The 20,528-nt window shown below is 41.8% G+C and overlaps 1 protein-coding gene and 1 long non-coding RNA gene across 7 annotated transcripts in view; one reads left to right on the top strand and one right to left on the bottom strand.

Annotated features, from left to right (window-relative positions):
• LOC137476932 (uncharacterized) overlaps positions 1-20,528 on the top strand; it is a 541,698-nt gene that overhangs the window by 59,517 nt on the left and 461,653 nt on the right. The gene's annotated exons all lie outside the window — the stretch shown is intronic.
• Positions 1-20,528, bottom strand: part of SEMA5B (semaphorin 5B) — a 280,124-nt gene that overhangs the window by 167,968 nt on the left and 91,628 nt on the right. For all 6 annotated transcript variants that reach the window (XM_068195396.1, XM_068195400.1, XM_068195401.1 and 3 more), the window contains exon 2: positions 17,187-17,247. The gene's annotated coding sequence lies outside the window, so the exon portion shown is untranslated. The remainder of the gene's footprint in view (positions 1-17,186; positions 17,248-20,528) is intronic.

Below are 20,528 nucleotides of genomic sequence, written 5' to 3'. Positions count from 1 at the left end.
GGTCACTATGAATGTGTTTGAAAACTACTGGCACAGCAATTTAACGATAATTCAGATTTAATTTGCACTCTGTCATCTCTGTTTTTTATATAGACTTTAATAGTTTAATTTAACAGTCTTAAACACTGTCTGTATTACAGAGACATAATATGTATTTGAGATTTGAGCAGCTGCATGGCACAAAATAATATTTCACATTTATATTGTGCCTTTCATGCCGAAGATGCTGAAAAATGCCTTGATTACTATATCCACAGAAGAATCAACTCATCCATCACTGAAATGCAGTCACTTCGAGGTTGGAAACCTCATCAGTCTTTAATAATTTAGGCAAAATAGAGCAGAATATTCCACTCTTTGAGGAGGCAAGTTGAGCAGATAAAATTAAGTTATCCAAAACTGTAGTTAGGCAGGGCTGTCTCATGCGCTCACCCTCATGACAGGAAGTTTTTTATGACTCTCAGATATCTAATCAAAAGGTAGTACCTGCAGGAACAGCTTCCCTTACACCAGCATGGTTTATTATCGGTCAAGGGAAGGAAGCTCTATTGTCTGCTCCCTGCCTCGGTTCTGCCTCTCCCTCTGCCACCTCCCCTCTGGGTCACTAAGTCACAATCTGATGCCAGTCAGAACAGACCCTTGAAAACATAAAGAAACAGTGAAATGATTGCCAAAGTTCCTCTTTCTGGCACCGCTGAGGCCAGATCCTTCAAGGCAGTGAGAAAGCACCCACTGATGTTACTGTGCTCTGAATCAGACCCTAATGGAGGCCAGCCCTGCTCTGCCCTTCAGCCCCATGCCTGCTCCCATCACCAGCTGCCAAACTCCCAACTGAACAGGTGCCTGGGGAGAGCAACTTTCATGTCTCAGTGAGTGCTCAATCTTTCAAAACTGGCAGAGAGCTCTCTTACACACGTGGATGGAAACCATCTGGTGATGAATTTGGCTCCCACCTCCTTCAGCTGCCCCAAGACCCCTCCTCTGACCAGAGCAAATCCATGGTGTTGCAGCCTCCTCCCAAGATGTCATGTTCTCCAGGCCCTGGCAGCCATGGAAGGTGGTGCTTTCCCATGTACTGGTGCTTTCCCAACTCATACTTTGTCCCTCTGGCTCATTTTTGTGACAGTGATCCAGGGACCAAGTAAAGCAACAGGGAAGTGGGTGGGTGGAGAACAAATGTGTCAAGCTTAATAAAGATTCTCTCTATTTCCAAGAGCATTATCGTCCATGTTCATCATTTATTAAAAGGCTTTCATTTATGAAGCCTTTAAAGCCCAGTTTAATAACCTGCAATCAGTACTCGAAGCACAAAATTTGCTTTTTATTATATTGTGTAAATGAAGCACTGTAGAATTTAAAGTAAATTATTTTTTCCTCTTCCTCTTTTATCAATGTTTTTAAAACCATTACGATCAGGTGTTCTTCTCAACTACCCCTAAAAATGCACTGCACAATATCTGTGGACCCAAAGTAACACTGTTCCTGGGATTTGAGTACAGCAATGAAAGAAAAAGGATAATAAACCAGCCTTTCCTGTGTGCTTGCTGCCTCTGAGGTTTCTAACTGTATGTCTCAGACCATTCTCTCTCCCTAGGGAGAGGCTTGGGTCCCCTTATATCCAGGAGATATAAAAAGGAATTTGTTCATTATTAATACACTCTCTCCAGGAGGCTTTTTTTTTTTTTTTTTAATCAGAGTATAAATTCATGATGGAATTTATATATGTGCAGACTGAGAACATGGCACTGTCGATGTGGTCTGGAGCTATGGGTGAAGGCATGGTAACAAACCATCAGTAAGATTCTGCAGTTGGGGACTTCTGAAGAGTCACAGCCATTTGCCATTTAGGACTTCCCAGGGGCTGTGCCTTACTGAGCTACCAGGACAGCAGCAGGGGCAGGCACCTGCCTGCTGAGATGACACAGAAATGCTTCTTAACCCCATATTTAGTGAGAGCCCTCCCAGCATGTACAGGCACATCCTGAAACCAAATTATGCCTCTGCAGCTCCAGTGGGTCTTATGGCAGCACATCTCATGTGCTTCATGAGGCCAGTCTTTCATGGAGATAAAATGAAAACATTAAAAAACCTGGAGTAAAACCAGAAGGAAAAATAAAACAGGAAGAAAATTAAACACTGGAAACTGGTCAAAACTGCAAAGCTGAGAGATGTGGATCCAAAATTTGGAGCAATTCTAATCAGGGGTTTGGTTGTGGCTCATCTGTAATTGAAATGAAGTAAAAATCTGCCTGAGACAGTCAACAATCTCAGCTGTTTCTGAGATCTGGCTTTCATTAATTTCATTAACATCTAAAATGCATTCTTATTGCTTGTTCTTATGCTGAAGAGTAAGCAAAAGAACAACACACCAGGAACCAGTTTATCTTTGTCTTCACAGAGGAGCAGATGCAGTATCAGTCTCAGGGGCACGCAGTCCCCTTGCATGGAAAATGACAGCAAAGAATTGTGCAAGTGTGGAAATCTTTAGCCTGAAAAATAAATATATTGGCACTAGTACTTCAATCAGTCCCTCATGCACTTTGGGGAGCTGCATTGATATTATTAGTATTAATCAGTGTGACAATCTCAAGCTACGCTTTGCCAGCCTTGGTCCAGAGAAACAGTCAAAAATTCAGAACTATGGAGCCCTCCCAAGAACCAGTGCTTTGTGAAGTCAGATCTGGGAATCCTGCACAAGGCTCACACCTTGCCTGATTCTCATGGAAGGATAAATATGACAGACCAAGTTCCTGGGCAGAGGGATGGATTAAACATGCGCTAGTTGGGCATGAGTAAATGGCATTACCAGGGTAAAATGGCATTTCCACCCTTCCCTTCAATTCAGATATTTAAGAACAGGGTGAACATGGGAGCTGGGAGGCTGGCTCCTCTGAAACAAAGCTGCAGCAGCTGATGAGATGAATTTCCCGAGTGCTCCCCACTGCTGTGCAGGTGTTAATACCCCAGCCCGTGTGGCAGAAGGGGCAGTGTGTGTCCGCAGGGAGGGCTGTGCCCACCCGCCAGCCCCACCAGAACCTTCCATCACAGAAGCCAAACGCAGCAGCGCTCCAGGGCACAAACCACTGCTCCGGAGGGGCAGGAAACCACTTCCAGCCTATGTAGGATATCAGGGCACAGAAACCCTGGACAAACTTTTAGCTAAATTCCCCTTGATCTAAACCTTTTTGCCAGACTCCATCTCCCCTCTAGTGTGACGCAAGTCACTAACAGGGCGACTAGAGGGTGCTACAACATATATGGGCCTCAGATTCCATCCCCTGGCACTTAGAAATTCGTGGCATAAATTAACTGTTCAGCTCTGTGATGATGCTGATTTGCTTCACTTGGCATAAGCAGATATTTTGCTACAAGAGAGATGATACTTTCTGAGACCTGTCATCCTTGGGTTTTCAAATCCACTGGCATGTTTAATAGGAAAAAAATATGAAAGGCAAAAATAGTCTTGTAGAGATAAAGACCTTCGTGTCACAAATGACAATTCAGTTTAATTAAGCCAACTCACATATATTATATTCCACACATAAAACTTAATATCAGCTAAAAATTCCCATCAAATGCAAATTTTCTTTAGTGATTTATTTATGCAATTGTGAGACAGAGAAAGCACACAAAGCAGTGGGAGCTGCAGGCTGAAGTAAACAGTGCTGTCAGAATATGCAAAACAAGGGAAGAACACCAAAAAAAGAGAGGGAGAAGGAAGGGACAAACATTCTCTGGCTGGAAAGTTATTGAGTGTTTGAAGCCAAAGGCGAGTGGAAGCTTGGAAAGGAATTTCTACGTGTAACCTACAGACTCTACCCTATTTCCACGCCCAGCATCTCTCCCATTTAGCTAACAAATGAAAAATCTTTTTGGGGGCAGACATAGGGTTAGATTTGTGGTTTTAAAGGTCATTGCCTAAAACCAGCCCCGCAGCAGACAGAAAGGAGCTTTGCAGGGGCTCGGCCTCGGCGTGTCCCACACTTTGAGCAGCGCTGGCAGTGAGGTAATCCCTTAGGAATGTGTGTGCGGTTGGATGGCTGTGAAAAGAGAGCGGTCAGCTACCAAAGCTCCGTGCTGAATATTCACGTCACACACACACAATCATTTTTCTTGTTAAGTATTGAGAAGAATGGGAACATTATAAATGCAGTATCTTCTCTGGTTACAAGTTTAGCTGCTTTAAAAAGATCGCACTCCCTGCCAGTCCACCAGCTGTGCTCCACCTCCATTCCCAAACCAAATCTGCACACACTCAACTTTATAAGACATAAAAAAACCGGAGGAAAAATTAAATAGAACTGAACTAAAGCTGAACAGCAAGAAGTGTAAAAGGTGATGATGCAGAAAATTGTTAAAAGCGTTTCAAGGTCACTTGTCTATCTAAAAATGACTCTTTATTGAACATATGGGGCTCCATGCCACATGACTGGGGTATATCCATATCCATATTCAAAGCAAGTGCTTTCCTGTCTACATGCTGAGGAGCCATTTTAGCCGAAAACAGATGAGTTTGCTTTGACAGTGCCGAGTAGTATTGATAGTGCTGGCTGATGACAGTATCTTTATTTGCTAGAGGCACTTAGCAATTTGTTGCAGGGAGACAGAGTAAGGATCGGGCATCCCAGCCCAAAACCAAGAACATCATGGAAAGTTTCCCACTTATTTTAGTGAGTTTTTTACCAAACCCTAAGCAGGAAAAAAATGCAATATAATGCTTTCAGTCACTTTTCTGATCGTTTGCCAATAAGGCTAGACAGATAATCTTCCCTTTTATTTTTTCCCCCCTTCTTTTCTTCCTGTTTCAATGGGCCTGCATTGGCATTTTTCTGTCCATTTTCATATGCACTTGGTCACCCTCTGATTACTTCAGGGGGCTAGGCCTCACAGTTTGCTTGCACAGAAGCAAGATAACAGCACCTCACAGAAGTAATTTTCAAATTAATGGTATCACAAAAAAGTGAGAATTAGACAAATCACATCCCTCATTTGAAAATAATATTTTTTCAATTTTCTAAAAAAACGTTCCAGAAACTTGAACTCACAGGACTAGATTAAGTTTCTAAGTCAGTAAACTCCTGATTATGAGATGATTAGCTTGAATGGCATTTAAATTCCAATCTCTTTTCTTGCAGGAAACAAACAGTTTAAGCATGCAATTCTTGACTTACTCTAGTATCTTTAAACTTACTATTTAACAAAACAAAAGAAAGAAGGGTGGTGAAAAGTTGCCAATCCACTTCAAAGCTTCTTCTATATTTGTGGGTAAGCTAAGTCCAAAAAGGATTAATGAATGTACTCGGATGAAAACTCACTGGGAACAAACTTTCTAGAACTAAGCAGCAAAAGCATCAAACAGATGCTCTGTACCAGGGGCCAGAATGCAGATTTACTTCAAATGTATTACAAATGTTAGCCTTCAACTTCTAAGCATGCACACAGAAATGTCTTTACAGCTGTAACTGATTTCAGCACAGAGGTCTTCAACAACGTGGCACTGGGGAAGGTGCTGCATGGTGTCTGGTACTGTTTATTTCCAGCTGAGGATTGCCCCACTGTGTAAATTCTCTCCCTCAGGAGACACTCACTCTCCACAGATATTAACTGACCAAGCCTTAAAATCCAGCTTTACCAGTGGGAAAACTGAGATACAGTGCTCCCAAGGGACCCTAAGGTACAATTCCCTTTTCTGCTGAGAAATTGAGGTCCCCTATGAGACCACATCTTAACACTACCCCCAAACATTTCACAATAGGATGTGAAATGCCCACTTCGTACAAGGAGGCCCACTTTTTCACTCTCCATTAATGAAGTTCATTAACTCACACAGACAGAGGGTGCTTTCCAGGTTTCTATCTCTGCCACCATGACTACAGCAGAGTCTGCTCATGATTCACTTACAGAATGGTTGCCCTCACTGGAATTTCTGCAAACAGTGCATCTCCCATGTAGCATATCCAGGAAGCTGATTGTCTGCATGAAATAATTTCCGTAACTTTGAAACTGTCCCAATTCCACATGTTTGGAAGGAGAGAAACAGGGGCAATGGTTAAAAAAAATTACACTACTAAAAAGTTATTTTCCTTTCAACTATTGTATCAAGTTAATTAATACCTTCTGCTGTTGGTGAAATGATACCCCATTAACATTTCAATTTATTATTGCTGTTCCATTAATGAGACCACAAGAAATGGAAATGAGGCCTATAAATATGCCGAGAGTTAAAGTCACGAATCCTAACAGCGTGCACACTTTATGAGGAATGTTTGGGTACCACTGGCATCCAAAACACCACGAAAGGATGGCTCTGCCTCATAAGCATCTGGCTTAGCAAACAACAGCCCAAAAGGTCCAAACAGAAAAACACAATTCCTGGAACTACGGGTTAAAATATCAGCAGAGCCAAACCAGTCTTAACCCCAGCTGCTGAGTTCCATGTGGTTCATTGTCAAAATGCTTTTGGAGAAGGACTTTCTGAGCAAAGGTCACTGGGACTGTTAAACTTCAATGAGCAAATCCTGCAGGAGAAAGGACTTGTCTCCATGTCCTTTGTTTAAAAAACCTCTTTATTCCAAGGTAAATATCTGCTTACTGGCACCACATCCAATACTGGGGGATATTGATATCTTGATATTGCATCACATCTTCCAGGAAAAAGGGCAGGCTACAAATAGAGAATTCCAGTCTTGGGAACCACATTAGGATTCATTTGAGAAATAAATTTATTGCCAGGTAGCCTTTTAGATCCATCAGCCTCCCACAGTTCCTCTGTTGATATTTTCTCCAACAAACAGTGAATATCCTCCATGGGTCAAGAAACATCCTTATGCAAATGGCATTGCTGCAACTTGCATTTTCAATTATTAATATTCCACTTCCCATCTTACAAATGTTTTCAGGAAAGGAGGAAAGCAGAAGTTCGTTCCCCCGGGAACAAAAACACAAAATGTGATACCTCACTGAGTAAGGAAAGGAATGGTCCTTTCAGCATAGGGATGTCATATCATGCTAGCAACATTTCTGTATTTCGTTTCTCTCTACTGATTGAAAATTATCAATTCTAACCCATTTTTTAAGCACAGGTGACAGCACTAGGCTTATGCTAAATGAAATGCATAGCACTAGCACTATTATCTTGAAATGAACAAATTTATATTTATTACATTACTTTTTCTGATTTATTTTCCAGGAATCTCAGATTTCATGACAGGGACTGGCTTTGCCCTGAGGTCCTGCAATGCCAGTGAAAAGAGAACACTGCAGTCCATGCTGCTTTTAAGCATTAACAGAAGAAATGGTCTAAATTAGCCCGTTTGCCACAGCAGCAATAGTAGGTTTGGAGAAAAACCCAGACACCTTCAGCAAGATGAAATAAAACAAAAACATGAAAAGCAAACTATTTAATGAGAGCACAGGCTATTTTAATAAATCTAGTTATTTGATAAGCAGACTGCCACTGTCAGCCTTTTATCATCTGTGAAAATGCATGATGGATCTTTTCTGTTTGCTTACAATTTCAGACCTTCCCCTTCTGATCAACATCAGCATTTTGCTCCAGTGCCTCTAAGGACATGGATTGCTAGCAACCAGCCAGATTCCACCTTTCAGAAAGACTGACAACACAGGCACACAGACTGGGTAGTTCAAGGCTGTTAAATGTTCAACCTCTTCTGAGTTTGCCTAAAAAGAATGAAAATGGCTCCTGCTGAAAGTGTATGGACATAAAGCTGTAACAAACATTTAATTTTAGCTTCTCTGAAACAGAATTAGTCTGTGCATTCTGCACTACCAGGTCCTACTGCTGCTGCTCAGATGAGGTGGCTTTGGTGGGTTATTAATTCCAATATTTATGGTCAGCCTCCCCCACAATACTGAAATATAGGGTCCTGAGTGTGTTTTGGTCTTACTTTCCCACACTTCTTTCAATTCTTCCATAATAAGCAGATAAAGTCATTATTTGGATGAAAAGGACTTTAGGCCAACACAGGCTCACAATACTTTATCTAGCTTTGTGGTTCAACTACACATTTTACCTTCTATGTAAAATAAAACTTGCTCAAAAAAAAAAAAAAAAGCTAGAAAATAATTTTAGATGTACAGCAAGTTCTGGGGAAACTGCTGAAACAGCTACATCCTGTATGCACTGTTTGTTTGTGCTGAACCAGTTAGCCGGAGAGAAAGGCTCAGATAGGATTTTTAAACTAGGCTGGTGAAAAACATTTCACTCTCCAACAGAGTTGATTTGAAAGGATTATTTCTCTGCTACACTCTGAGAGAGCAATGCTGCCAGATGTCATGAATCTAAAATGCTTTATCTAAATCATAAGGTACCACCTGAAATCACGTGTATTTTACATACCATGCAGCCTCTTTCTGCCTTTTTGCTGAAGTTTAGGTATAAAGCTTAGAGGTACTACTGAAACGACCCCAGAAAACTCTATGGAGATTGAAACTGCTTGAACTGGAGCAAAGCAGAAGTCACTCCATCAAATTCAGCTCTTTAGTACTGACTCATTTATGCTGGCTAAGGATCTAACTACTATCTACAGATTGAAAGATGCTAAAAAAAGGAACTCTTTCTATATGCTCTACCAAATATAAAATACGTGAGTGAAACGTAGGCAGAGATTCATCTCGCCCTACTTTATTCACCTGAGCTAAGCTAGGCTGCAAGGCCTTGGTATGCCAGCAGGAGGAGATTAGCAGTCCTAAAGGTCAGCTCTTGTCGCCCATGGGAAGGCCGTTCTGGTGAGTGACCCTCTGGAGATGCTCATCTCCTTCCTCCAGTACACAAAACTGGATTATGACAGACTGTCCCAATCAGTTGTAACAAGACAATCTGATAGTTATGTGAAATACTGATCCTCCCCTTTTTCTCCCCCGCTATTTTTGTGTCAGCATAAATCCACTGACTCCTGCAAGGTTATTCAGACTCAAATCCATCTAGTGATAATACTGTCCATAAAGCCATGTTCACCTGGACTGAAAGCTGCTGAGGACGCTGATTTCAGTTGTCCTAACTTCCCTAGAAAAGGTGCCCAAAATGCAAGAGACAGATCATCCTTTATATAAGGCCTTCCATTATTTTCATCCAGGTTTTACTTCAACAAGAAGTTTGGTTTGACACCAGACAACTCTACCACAAAACCACTGAGAAATATAAAATACTGTAACAGCTCCTCACCACAGGATGACTTGTCCTGGATGTGAAGCAAAAGATATTGTTCACACTTCACTGCATCACAGTGAATTTTGCTGAACTTTTTGAGAGTTAATAAGCTGCCTACTTTTCTTTCAGTGTTCAACAGTGTCAAGTCTGTATAGAGAGAGGTACAGAAACAGTATCTGATCTAAAGCTAGAAACTAAAGAGCTTATTTCCCCTCATCTGGTGAAGAATCCAGTAAGCCTCTTAGGCATGTAGTTGAAACCAAGTAAGGACAGTATAACCCCTCCCAGAATTGAAGGATCAGGAATAAGGTAAAAAACAAGAGGCAAGCGAGTAGTTAGAGTATGCTTGGGGAGAGCTTTAATCAAAGGTGCTGGGTAATCATTGGGTAGGTCCTTCAGCAGACAGCTCAGCACTCCCTTCATACAGGGAACAGCCCGGGACTGTGCCCAGTCTTGACTCTGCTGGGGCTGATTCCACTTTTGAGCTCCTCTCTCTTCCCCATCTGCAAAATGGTGATAACTCCTTATGAATAAAAATCAGTATATGGGAGCTAAGCCTTATCCTTCATGTCTTCAGGCAGGCAGCACCCTGGGGAAATTAGTGTGGGATTTCCCAGGTGAAAGGTTAGAGGACAGAGCCCAAAGCTGTGGGACAAAGCCTGCATAAAGAGGAAGGGGTGACCCTAGTACCATGCCCTTCACATATCTCCTGAGTGGTGCAAAGTATTTCCCAAGTTTGTTGTTGCAAAGGTGAGAGATATTGCTCTTCTACAAACACAGACATTTCATCAGAGGACATCAAAACAAGTTTTGCCCTTCATAACTTAAAAAGGCATTTTCCAAATAAACAAATTCCCTTCTTATTTCATTGTCTCAAACAAGCTGCTTCACCTGGAGCCAGCCTCTGCAGCAATCATTTTGCTCCAATATGGTAAACATCCTTTCTTCCCTTCCCCTTCCTCTCCCCTTTCCTACCTGAGGAATTCAGCTGCTCGCAGAAAAACTTGAGAAAAATTGAATAAAATGTTGGCTTCTATGGCCCAGAAATAAGAACTGAAAAAAATAGTGAAACCTTTTGCCTTGTCCCCAGTGGCTCAGGGACTTGGAGCCAAATCAAGGCCATGAAAACAGAATATTGCTCTTTGTTCACTAAAAATAAATAAATAAATGACTACTCACTCCTGCCCTTTGGGCTGTGTTTTCTAAGGAGGAAGAAATTCCCTGTGGAGTTTATTATGTGTAGAAGGGATGTGTGCCTCCCAGGGAAAAGCAGTGGGGGTAGTTTTTCCCTTGGTGATTTCTTTCCCACCTTTATATCACTTTTTTATTAATTTTTGCAAGCCTCATTCCCCTCCCTTCTACAATAAGTGAAGCCACACAAAGGAATAGGCAGGTAATTCAGCCACTCAAAACAACACAGCATCTCCTTTCCTATATAAACAATCAGTGTGTGGCCTGGGTTTCATTTGCAACTGTAAATGAAACAGGCCTGCAACTGTGTTCATAATCCTCCTTAATTGAATTTCTGTGACAAAACCCAGACAAAATTATTACCCTCAAGTTAACAGTTTGTGCGAAGTAGCCAAGGGTTCCTATGAAGCTTTAAAGCAAATGCAGGAGAAAACTGGATCCCACAAAGCAGCTATTTGGTGTTGGTACCATTTGTTTGAAGCAGGGGAGGTTTCCCTGGAGGAACAAGGTCATTTTAACATGAAGGGCAGGCAAGGAATTCAACACAGTCCAAAAAAACTTGAGAACTAAATAAGCAGTGGACGAGCTTGGATGTAAACTAGCACATGCTGTCACACCACAGCTACTTGGGCTCTCCTGGCTGTTTAAAGGGCAGCATCATTCACAACTGGTGGGCTCATGGGACAGTTTCACAAATCCAGAAGGACATTAAGCAACTGTTAGGTTTGTGTTGAAGTTCACACCCCATTGAAAGGGTATCTCCTTTAAAGTTCACATGTAATAATTTCCTTCAACTAGATCATCAGTTTTGTGGTAAACACACAGAGACTTAGTAATGATGTCAGGCTGCTGGTAAAATATCTAAACTTACTCTTAAAATGTGAGAACCACTGCTAAATGAATGCAGTGATGCAAAAAGGGCACTGTCCTGCAGGACACTCCCACAGTTTTCAGAAGAAAAGAATTAAAGCCTTTCCTGTTACCCAAATTTAGTGTTTGTTTTTCTTTAGATGATATAGATGTTTTCTTGACAAACTGGGCAAAGTTGATGGGAACAGAGACATCTGTTTGCAACAGCTAATTTTTGTGTGTCATTGCCATGTACTTGGACAAACATTGGATATTTTACCCCAAAGCACCATGTTTAAGTCATCTCTGTATTAACTGGTAACTAAAGCAAACTAGCAAAGTTATTAAGGATCAAAGCAGGCTCTCTATGCTTCAGTTTACAGAGTTGATCAGAGCAGGGAAAACCATGTCATCCCAAGGCAGTGCCTGCCGGGGTTACTGCCCCACATGCTCATAGAAGTTAATATCCTTTGCATTTTAAGCAGAAAGCAAGGCTACGAGGGAATGGGGAAGGCTGAGGTAATGGAAATAGAAATCCTACAACTCCTCAGTACGTGCCCATGTCTTACGTGTTACCCAACCCTCTTTGCAGGCAGAGTTGATGGAAATTTAGGGGTAGAGGAGGCTGGCAGGGCCTCATGTTAAAGTTTCCTCCAAGTAAAGTATTGCTATAGGTGATTAAATGAGCATTCCTGTTCAGAGAAAGGCAGGCAGAGACCAGAACTCATTTCCACAGACCTCTGTACCACTGCAGGATTCTGGGTCTCTGTCCCTACCCTCACTTGTGAGGCACAGCTGACACAATGAGGGACCTCAGAAGAGTTTCCAGTTTATATGTCCACTCCCAGAGATCCAGAGGAGTAACAATCAGGTGCTACTGCTTTCTTGAGTGTCTCTGCTGTGCCAAACATTTCAGTGGTTGCATTAATACCTGGCTTTGAGAGATTGCTCATCAGCCCTTGGGTCCTGTGCACTTTAAGCAACCTTTTCAGAACAAGTTTTTTATAGTTTGTGTGCTCTGTTTTTCCTCAGGCCACAAGTTAAACACACTGAACAACACTGCAGAAAGAAATAAACACTAAGTCAGAAATAAATTAGGCACATGCCTAATATCCCCTCCCCCCCACAAACACAATCAGGGCCAGAGATCAATGTTTTCAGGAAAAGGCATGAGGGAACAAATTATCACAGTGCTTTGTCAGTGGTGGAAAGGAAAGAAAAAGGAACATTCAAAAGGGTGATGAAATGTTTCAAGAAAAAGCAATATATTTTTATGTACTTGTAAAATCCATTCATAATGGCTTTCCTGGTTAATTGGTTTCATCTTATTAAACTAAAAATGTATTTGTAGAATCCAGACATATTCAAGCATAAGTCAGATTTCTTCACCAAAATCCAATACACCATTAAAAAAAAAAAAAATTCAGCAATACAAACCATTTTCCATTAGCCTGAAATCACAGCACTCATATTGGGAAGAGAAATGGATAGAGTGCTTGACTTTTCTAAAATGCACTTTGGAAAAATCATGTAACTCATTTACCCCAAAACTGCTGTCCTCTTTCTCCCTGGCCCTGTGAAAATGGATGAGTATTTTGGTGCAATTATGCAGTGATTTATAAACTAACATTCTGCTATCTTTCCTTGCACTTGTCATGTTCGACTTCTTCCCCTTTATTAAACCACTCTTCTTCCCATTAAATAGTCCCTCTGTCTCACTTGCCAAAGAACTGCCAATGGGCCCCTGATTTTACAGAAGAATGGACTCAGCTTTACCAATGGAAAAGGGCCTGTAATGTACCATGGACACAGCACAGTGAAGCATGGTAATTTGCCTGTGTTAATGATGCTACTTCACAATGATGAGGAAAACAAAAATCTCTAATAGCTAAATGACACCCAGTCCTTCTGCAGCCTGTTGAATTCAAAATCAGTGGGAGCAAAACCCAACATCCTTTAGGAGATGAGCAAAAAATGGTTGCAGTGTTTCTTTACTCCCAAATTCCTGATTGGCATTGAATCACTAAAATGGGTGATTTGGTGCTGGGAGCAGGACAAAAAAAACCCCAAACCAAGTGTTTCAAAATGTTTTAGCAGCTCAAAAGCAAGTGGAGAAAAATTAATGAACATTTATGTAAATATTTTTGGACATACTTTACATTGGCATGATTTTGTGGAATATACCACTATAAAGCAGGACTGAAGTATAATTCATAATTTTCTCTTTTTTAGGTGAAAAGAGGAAGTCATTACTGTAGGAAGGACAGAGCAGCAATCTGCATGTGCCATTGCTTACCTCTGAAGATGCTCCAGTTCCACAAAGCTCTGAGCTCTTGAGTGCTAAATTAACATCAAGAAATGTCTTCAGCCACAGCTCTCATCAGAAAGCTTTTTAGAGTTGGGTTCCCAAGGCTGCCTGGCTGGGCAAAGCACTGATTGCTTTGGCCAGTCAAAGAGTCATTGCTCCAAAAGTCAATCTTCAAATACAGCACATTAAGCTACTCCTCGAGAGAAACTCTGCTCTCATGTTTGGCCAAAAACAACAAGCAAAACAGTACCAGCTTTGATGACATAATTCAGAGTGCACAAGAAGGGAACCAGGGATCATAAACAATCATATGATGCATATTTTGTTAATCTTTGGTACCATTGAAAGCTTGGAGAATAGACTCAAACACAGGTTTATGAAAAAAAGATGAACAATATTTACAATATTGCTCATACAAGAAAAGGCTTCCATGATATTTTCCTAGGACAGAGGGAGTGATTTATCATCCAGTTGCAGTTCTGTAGATTTTGTAGCTGTCTGATGGGCACACTCCACACGTTCCTTGTCCAAAACTTTCTGGTACAACTGTGCAAAACAGGAGCAGGACTTGAATTCAAGAGTGGCTGAGAATTTAGGACCAAGCCATTTCAATTTCATCTCCATTTCATTTCACAGACTCACAGAGAATCACAGAATCATTTAGGTTGAAAAAGACCTCTGAGATCATCGAGTCCAACCTTTGACTGACCTCCAACTTGTCAAGCAGACTATGGCACTGAGGGCCACATCCAGTCATTTCTTGAAGACCTTCAGAGATGGTGACTCCACCACCTCCACGGGCAGCCCCCTTCCAACGCAATCCTTTTCCAGGCATTTTTCAATCCATGATGTTCATTACTTAAACTCTGAGGTAAGACCCTATCCCCATTAAGAGACAGCTTTCACTGTGGAGTGCTTATGGTGTTGTTGGGGAGGGAAGGGGTGGGGAAGTAAGATTACTTACTGTAGAGCTCTACACTTGATTCTCCTGTGCTTACCACAGGAAAAGTTTGTCAATGAAGATTGAAAATAAGCACCTGAAGACTCTCTAAACACCTGTTTATTCAATCTGGAGTAGCACTCAAGAAGAGTACTAAAATCTTCAAGACAAATGCCACACACCACATATTTAAAGATCCCCCAAATGTTGTATTATTAAGTCTTTTTTACTAACATGCCTGCTTCAACTAAAAGACATGCTTTAAAAATCCCACAAGATGGGTGTTTCAATAGCTGGCTCAATGTTTGATTTGCAGAAAATATGTCTATAGCCCTAGCAACCAGACCTTGGGAGAGACATAAGGAGCAGTGATGTGCCTTAAGCACCAAATGATTTACTGTACTTTTAAATAGTAACATTTTCTGAATGAAGAGTTTTGATATCTTTCATCTTGTGTTTTGCAGACTTTGCCAAGTTGAGACCATAATACTTATAAGCAATTTATCAGCAAAACCACAGCTGACTCTACAGAGGCCTGATATTTGAGACCTGCCTAGGCAATCTCACAGTGAAGTCAAGGGCCAAGGAAAGTGCCATGGCCCAGCAGAAGTGCTTCTCTGTCACAGCAGATGTCACAGTTGAGATAGCCACGATACACAGAGTATCACCACACAATTTCAGAAGGCTTTAAGCACTCACCCATACAGGTAACACCTTACCACATCAGAAGGCTTCAAGCATCTGCCCCTACAGAGCAACATCACACCACTTCAGAAGGCTGCAAGCATCTGCTCCATCTTGTCCTTTAGCCCAACCTTTCATACCCCTCATGTTCATGCACGGTACCTGTGTGCCCTCTGTTCCTTTGGTGGTTGGTCAGTGCCCCTGGGCACTCCATGGCTCATTGCTGTCAGTGCTGCTCACCTGCTTCTCACAGCTGTGCCCACTGGGGATGAGGCTGGGCCACAGCCCCACTCCCAGTCACCACAAACTGCACCTACACTTCTCCAGTGGGACATTCATTCTCCCAAGCAGGCCTTGCTCAAAGCTGCTTGGCAGTGTGCAAAAGAGATGTTGTCTTCCAGGGGCTGAATGCAAAAAACCTCACCCCTGGGGCAAAATTCACACCTCGGGCAGAACTAGCAGAGATGCTCTTTCAGATGGGCCAGGGCAGGAAATCAGAACAGCTCTCACTGCTAGCAATAACAGCCACCCCCTCATCCTGCCAGCAGAGCACAGTACCACCCACACCTTTGGGGCAGCAGAAGCCCTGCGAGCAAAGCCGGAGGCAGGGACAGAGCAGGTTCACAGGCCGCAGCCACCTTTTACTGTGGGCAGGGACAGCCCTGTGCTGCAAAGCCTTGGGCACCTCAGTGATCACATCAAGGGAGGCTGCAGACCATGCCTCCTCTGCCCTTATCGAAAGCAACAGCAACACAATAAAAAGCCATGTGAGCAGAAAGGCTGGAGGAGCTCACACAGCAAAGTTTCTTTCTTGGTTTCTCTCTTGGTATCAAACTGCTTGTGTGAACAGTACTGCTTATCATGGAGTTGCCAACACCTGGAGATGGTGCAAGGAGATTGTCATAGCAACTTGAGTATTATCCATGATTGTCACTCTAGATTTTGCAAGATGAGTGCACAGGCAATATCACTATATCCATTAATTTTAAAGTAGTGATACCTCTTTTGCTTGCTACTAGCCAGGCAAGTATAGCCACCAAGGTGTGCAGCTATTAAATGCCAACCACAGTTCCTATCACCCTTTTTTGTTCTTCACCTTCCTTTCACTGTGCATTTTCCTCAAGATCTTTCTTCCTTGGTATTCTTGAGAAAAATGGCCTCCTTTATTGATTAAATTACAAATTCCAATGCCGGATGATTGAGTTATATGATAACACCTGACTAAAGACAATTGAAATAAACGGAAAAATTAGCACTCTCTTTATTACAAAAGGCTTGGATGTTGAGTGGCTGACTGAATTAAATGGAGATTGAGCAGATCTGAGAGATTTGATTAGGAAAAACAATGCAGAATTCAGAAAAGAGATACCAAAATTAGCACCTTCCTAATTCACCTTAGAAAAAGATGGAAAAAGTTGAGAGGGCAAAGGAAACTGTATCCTTTTCATGCATTCACAACCAGGTATTGCCCAAAAGCAATCTCTGTGATTGCTTATATCTCTGTGAGATATTTCTGTGATAAAACTCCTAAGATACTGAACTCTGACATCCAGTTATCAAAGGCCAACAAATACATTACCAGGTCAGCAGCCTCTAGGGTTCATTTGTTCAGCTTCTTGTAGGTCTTTTAAATCAGTATCAAGAACAGAGGAAGGTTTTAGGCCTTTGTTCTGTGCCTGGGAACCAATGGCATGCCAGCTTTTGTAATGTATCATTGCATTTCATTCACTGCTCATAATGGCTAATGAGATATTTTTAATTTTGTCTGCTTGTAACATTTCCTGCAATACTGACAGATGTCTTGGGCTTTCTTCCTGCAGATTAGGCAACCATTACTGGAGTTCTTAGATTAAACAAGAAACTAATAAAGCAAAGCATCGAAAATGGCACGATTGACTTTGAAACCATGTCTTCTCTCAGTGACTTCCCAGCAAGCTTGTTGTGAGGTAGACAGATTCTAACAAAGATGAGTTCTAGCAAAGCTCTGGAAAGAGTCTAAAAACAGCTCTTAAACAAGGGCTGCAATCATGACATTATTTACTTACAGCTTCTGCATTACTGAAGTGTCATATTCGAAGTCACGCTCCAGGAAGAATCTTAAGTGACCTGTGGAAACACCAGAAAACGAGTCTTCAGCAGATATTTCTAACTACATCTTCTACCAGATAGAGGAGAATTTTGACATTATTTGGAAATCAAATGTAATGAAAATATTATTTAAGTTTATCCACAAAGCAATATAAAAATTTTCCTTAATGCTTACCTGAAGGTTGCTTCAAAACTAGCTTCAGCTGCAATTATTTGTTTTCTGCAAAAAATCCTACTTCACGGATTAGGTAGCAGAAAATGTTTGTGAAAACAATAAATATTTTAACACAATCAATCTGACTGAGAAATTTTGCAGCCCTCTCTGAACTTTCCATAATCCTAAATGCTTCATCCTCACAGAAAAGACAAGTAATCACTCTTGGCCCAGTTTCCAAGTGGGAGATTTGCACCAGTGAGAAATATAGGTTGTGAACACATATCTTACTCCTCATTTCAGTGCTGTCTTAGGGAACACTCCTGTCCCCACCATCCATCACCCTGCCTGATCATTCACTCCTGCTGGAGTTCATTGCATCTTCCATTCTGCCCGCTGAACTACAGATGTGCTTAGCTTAGTCCAGAATTACTTGAACTGCTCAAGTAAATGCAGGAACTGCAGCCAGGTGATGTGTGAGTGCAGCCTACACAATTTGCCCCCAGTCTCACAGCAGGCGTGGCAGGGCAGAGAGTCTACACACTGGCTGTGAGCCGTAAGTCCTCTCTTTGAAACACCAAAAGCAAAGCTCAGAACGATCAAATTTGCTCAAGAAACCCACATCTGAAAGGTTCTTCTCACTGTTTTCACCCTTATGTCTTATACAAACCCCACAACAGTCTCCTGAAAGTAAGAAGGCAAAAATTATGACAAATTCTAACAAATTCTAGATTAGTTCATGCTAATTTATCCTTTGGTTATGGCAGCACCAAAAAGCCCACTCTGTGCCTGAACTCTTTGCATTGCACAGTGCAGACATTGGCTGTGGTAGTCTCTGCTCCCTGGAGCTCACCAGCAAGAGATCAAAGATCTAAAAGTGTAGGCAGGGAAAAGACAGAGACAGCAGAAATTGGAGGACACTTCTGTACAATGGCTTGTGAGCACAAATCCCACTCAGCCAGTAAGAAATTAATCACTGTGAAGAGATTCTGACCCTGCTACCTATTATGCTCGACAGACAAATTCAATGAAATAATTTATCTAGTTATTTACAGGACTTCCATTAGAGCAATGTCTGAGCATTCACAAACCAGATGGGTTTTTCTTCACTGTGCTCCTGAGAAGGAGCACATGCTGCTAACACTACGTCATAGACAAGGAATAGAGATACTAAAAAGACAAAATGCTTTTTCTAGGGAAACTAGTATCTGATCTGACAAAATTCTATATTATGCCAGAGAGCTTCTGTAGGTTAAGGTGCTGCACTCAGAGACAGGCCATAAGGCTTTAGCCATAGGAATACTTCTCACCACCCTGGTAATTATTTTTTGAACAATGGCTTCTATACAGTATGAATCGGGAAAAGTGAAAGGGAAAAAGGGAAAGGGAGGGTAAAAAGGGAAAATATGAAAAAACATTATAAAGGAAAGTCATGATAAATGTAGCGCCATCTGAAAAAAACCAAACTGCAGAAACAGAGGAACCAGTCACACAGTTCACTGAGAGGACTGAAGCAATTGTTTCCTTCAAGAAACCTCATTCATCACATTTCCATAACCCAGAAAAGGCTCTCACAATCTCCTCTTTCAACATATTAAGACTAACACGCATGCAGACTCTTCACATTTCCCTCCTTCTTCTATCAGTCTTTTTCTTATGAAAGAAATCACAGGAAAGGGATGAAGATGTGAACATTTCTGCAGCTGTTCTGCCAGGGCTGAATCCTGAAGGTGGGACACCCATAGGAACCCAAGGGTGACAGAGCACCCACCAAAAGGACTCAGTCTTCACTGTCAGATAACTCCTGCTTCTTTAAAATGGTGGCAGTGGAAATGCTCCTTTGGTGATATCCCAGGAGGCAGATCAAAGCCCAGAACACCAGCTTGTGAGAAAACAAGATGCATCTGTTAGCTCAAACCTCCAGGATTGGCAGGTAGTCTTTCCTATACAGAAAGCCACTGGACAGCGCAAACTCTAGGTTTCATCAGCAGAAGAATTCTGGTCTGCACACTGCCTCTCTAAACATAATAGCTCCCCTTTGCAAGAGAATCGAGGATTGCCTAAATGAACCCTTTGATCTGCAAGACACTGAGCCATCTCCTGAAATTTCTTCTCAGACATTTGAATTCCCTGCCGAGTTACAGCATGAAACCTTTCTCATCTCTCCATTAAAGCAGCAGATAGACAGATGGGATAGTCTACATCTTTCAGGACTCTTGAAGTTAATTTCCCATGAAATTTAACAGGAATGCTCAGAGCTCCTGTTAAGTTTAAGAGAACCAAAGCTATAGATTGTGCTCAGTCAAAGCCAGGAGAATCCCAAGCCTGGTAGTCCCTCCACAGGCTGTCATCAGTTAAAAAGAAGCAACATAATATAAATAACAGTATAATGGCCAAACTTCCCCCTCCACACACGTTGCCAAATAATTTTTGAAAACTCTTTGAGCATTGCTTTTTATAGCCCAGTACGTGCTGTTAGCAGAGGTGGAGCTGTACCGGAACCACCACTGGGTCTAAATGTCTTCTCTTTATTAATGGGCCAGTCAAAGGCAACGAGGTGTTATTGCCCTTTTGCAAGCTATAAAAAAATCTAACACAGCAGATGGATTACACACCTCACCCAAAGTCCCTTGGGACACCCCCATTTGCACAGAGAACTGATCCCAAAATGCCACATACACAGTGCCCTGCCCTTCCCTCCAGCCCAGCCTAATTCTCTGAATTTCACGATGATTCAAACGTCTATTTAAAGTCCTACAGCTATGGGTGTGTGCAAGGAATTAAGGCTGAGCCAAAAAGTTTGAATGGAGCAGCTCTGGTTGAGATTCTCAGTAAGAGTGAAATTTCACACAGAGCTGGGAGGATTTAACCTGACATGGAAAAAAGGTGGTATGTGTCAACTGGGTTATGATGTGAGCCCCTAAGAAGATGCAGTAGCAATGCCAGTGTCCCCTTCCCAGTCAATCTGCCCCATAAACACTCCAATGGTACCCTTACAGCCTAGCACAGCTTTCCCAAGTCTGCTCCTTGTTTGCATAGCAAACAGGAAACAAGAAAAAAACTGATACAGAGGAAGAGCTACTAATACCTCTTGCAGTTTCCCAGTGTAAATGGAGTGGCCAGGCATAGTTACACGTTGAAATGA

Source organism: Anomalospiza imberbis, chromosome 7 (genome assembly GCF_031753505.1).
Source record: "Anomalospiza imberbis isolate Cuckoo-Finch-1a 21T00152 chromosome 7, ASM3175350v1, whole genome shotgun sequence".
In the NCBI taxonomy this organism is placed as follows: domain Eukaryota; kingdom Metazoa; phylum Chordata; class Aves; order Passeriformes; family Viduidae; genus Anomalospiza; species Anomalospiza imberbis.
This window is presented reverse-complemented; position numbering and strand designations above follow the sequence as displayed.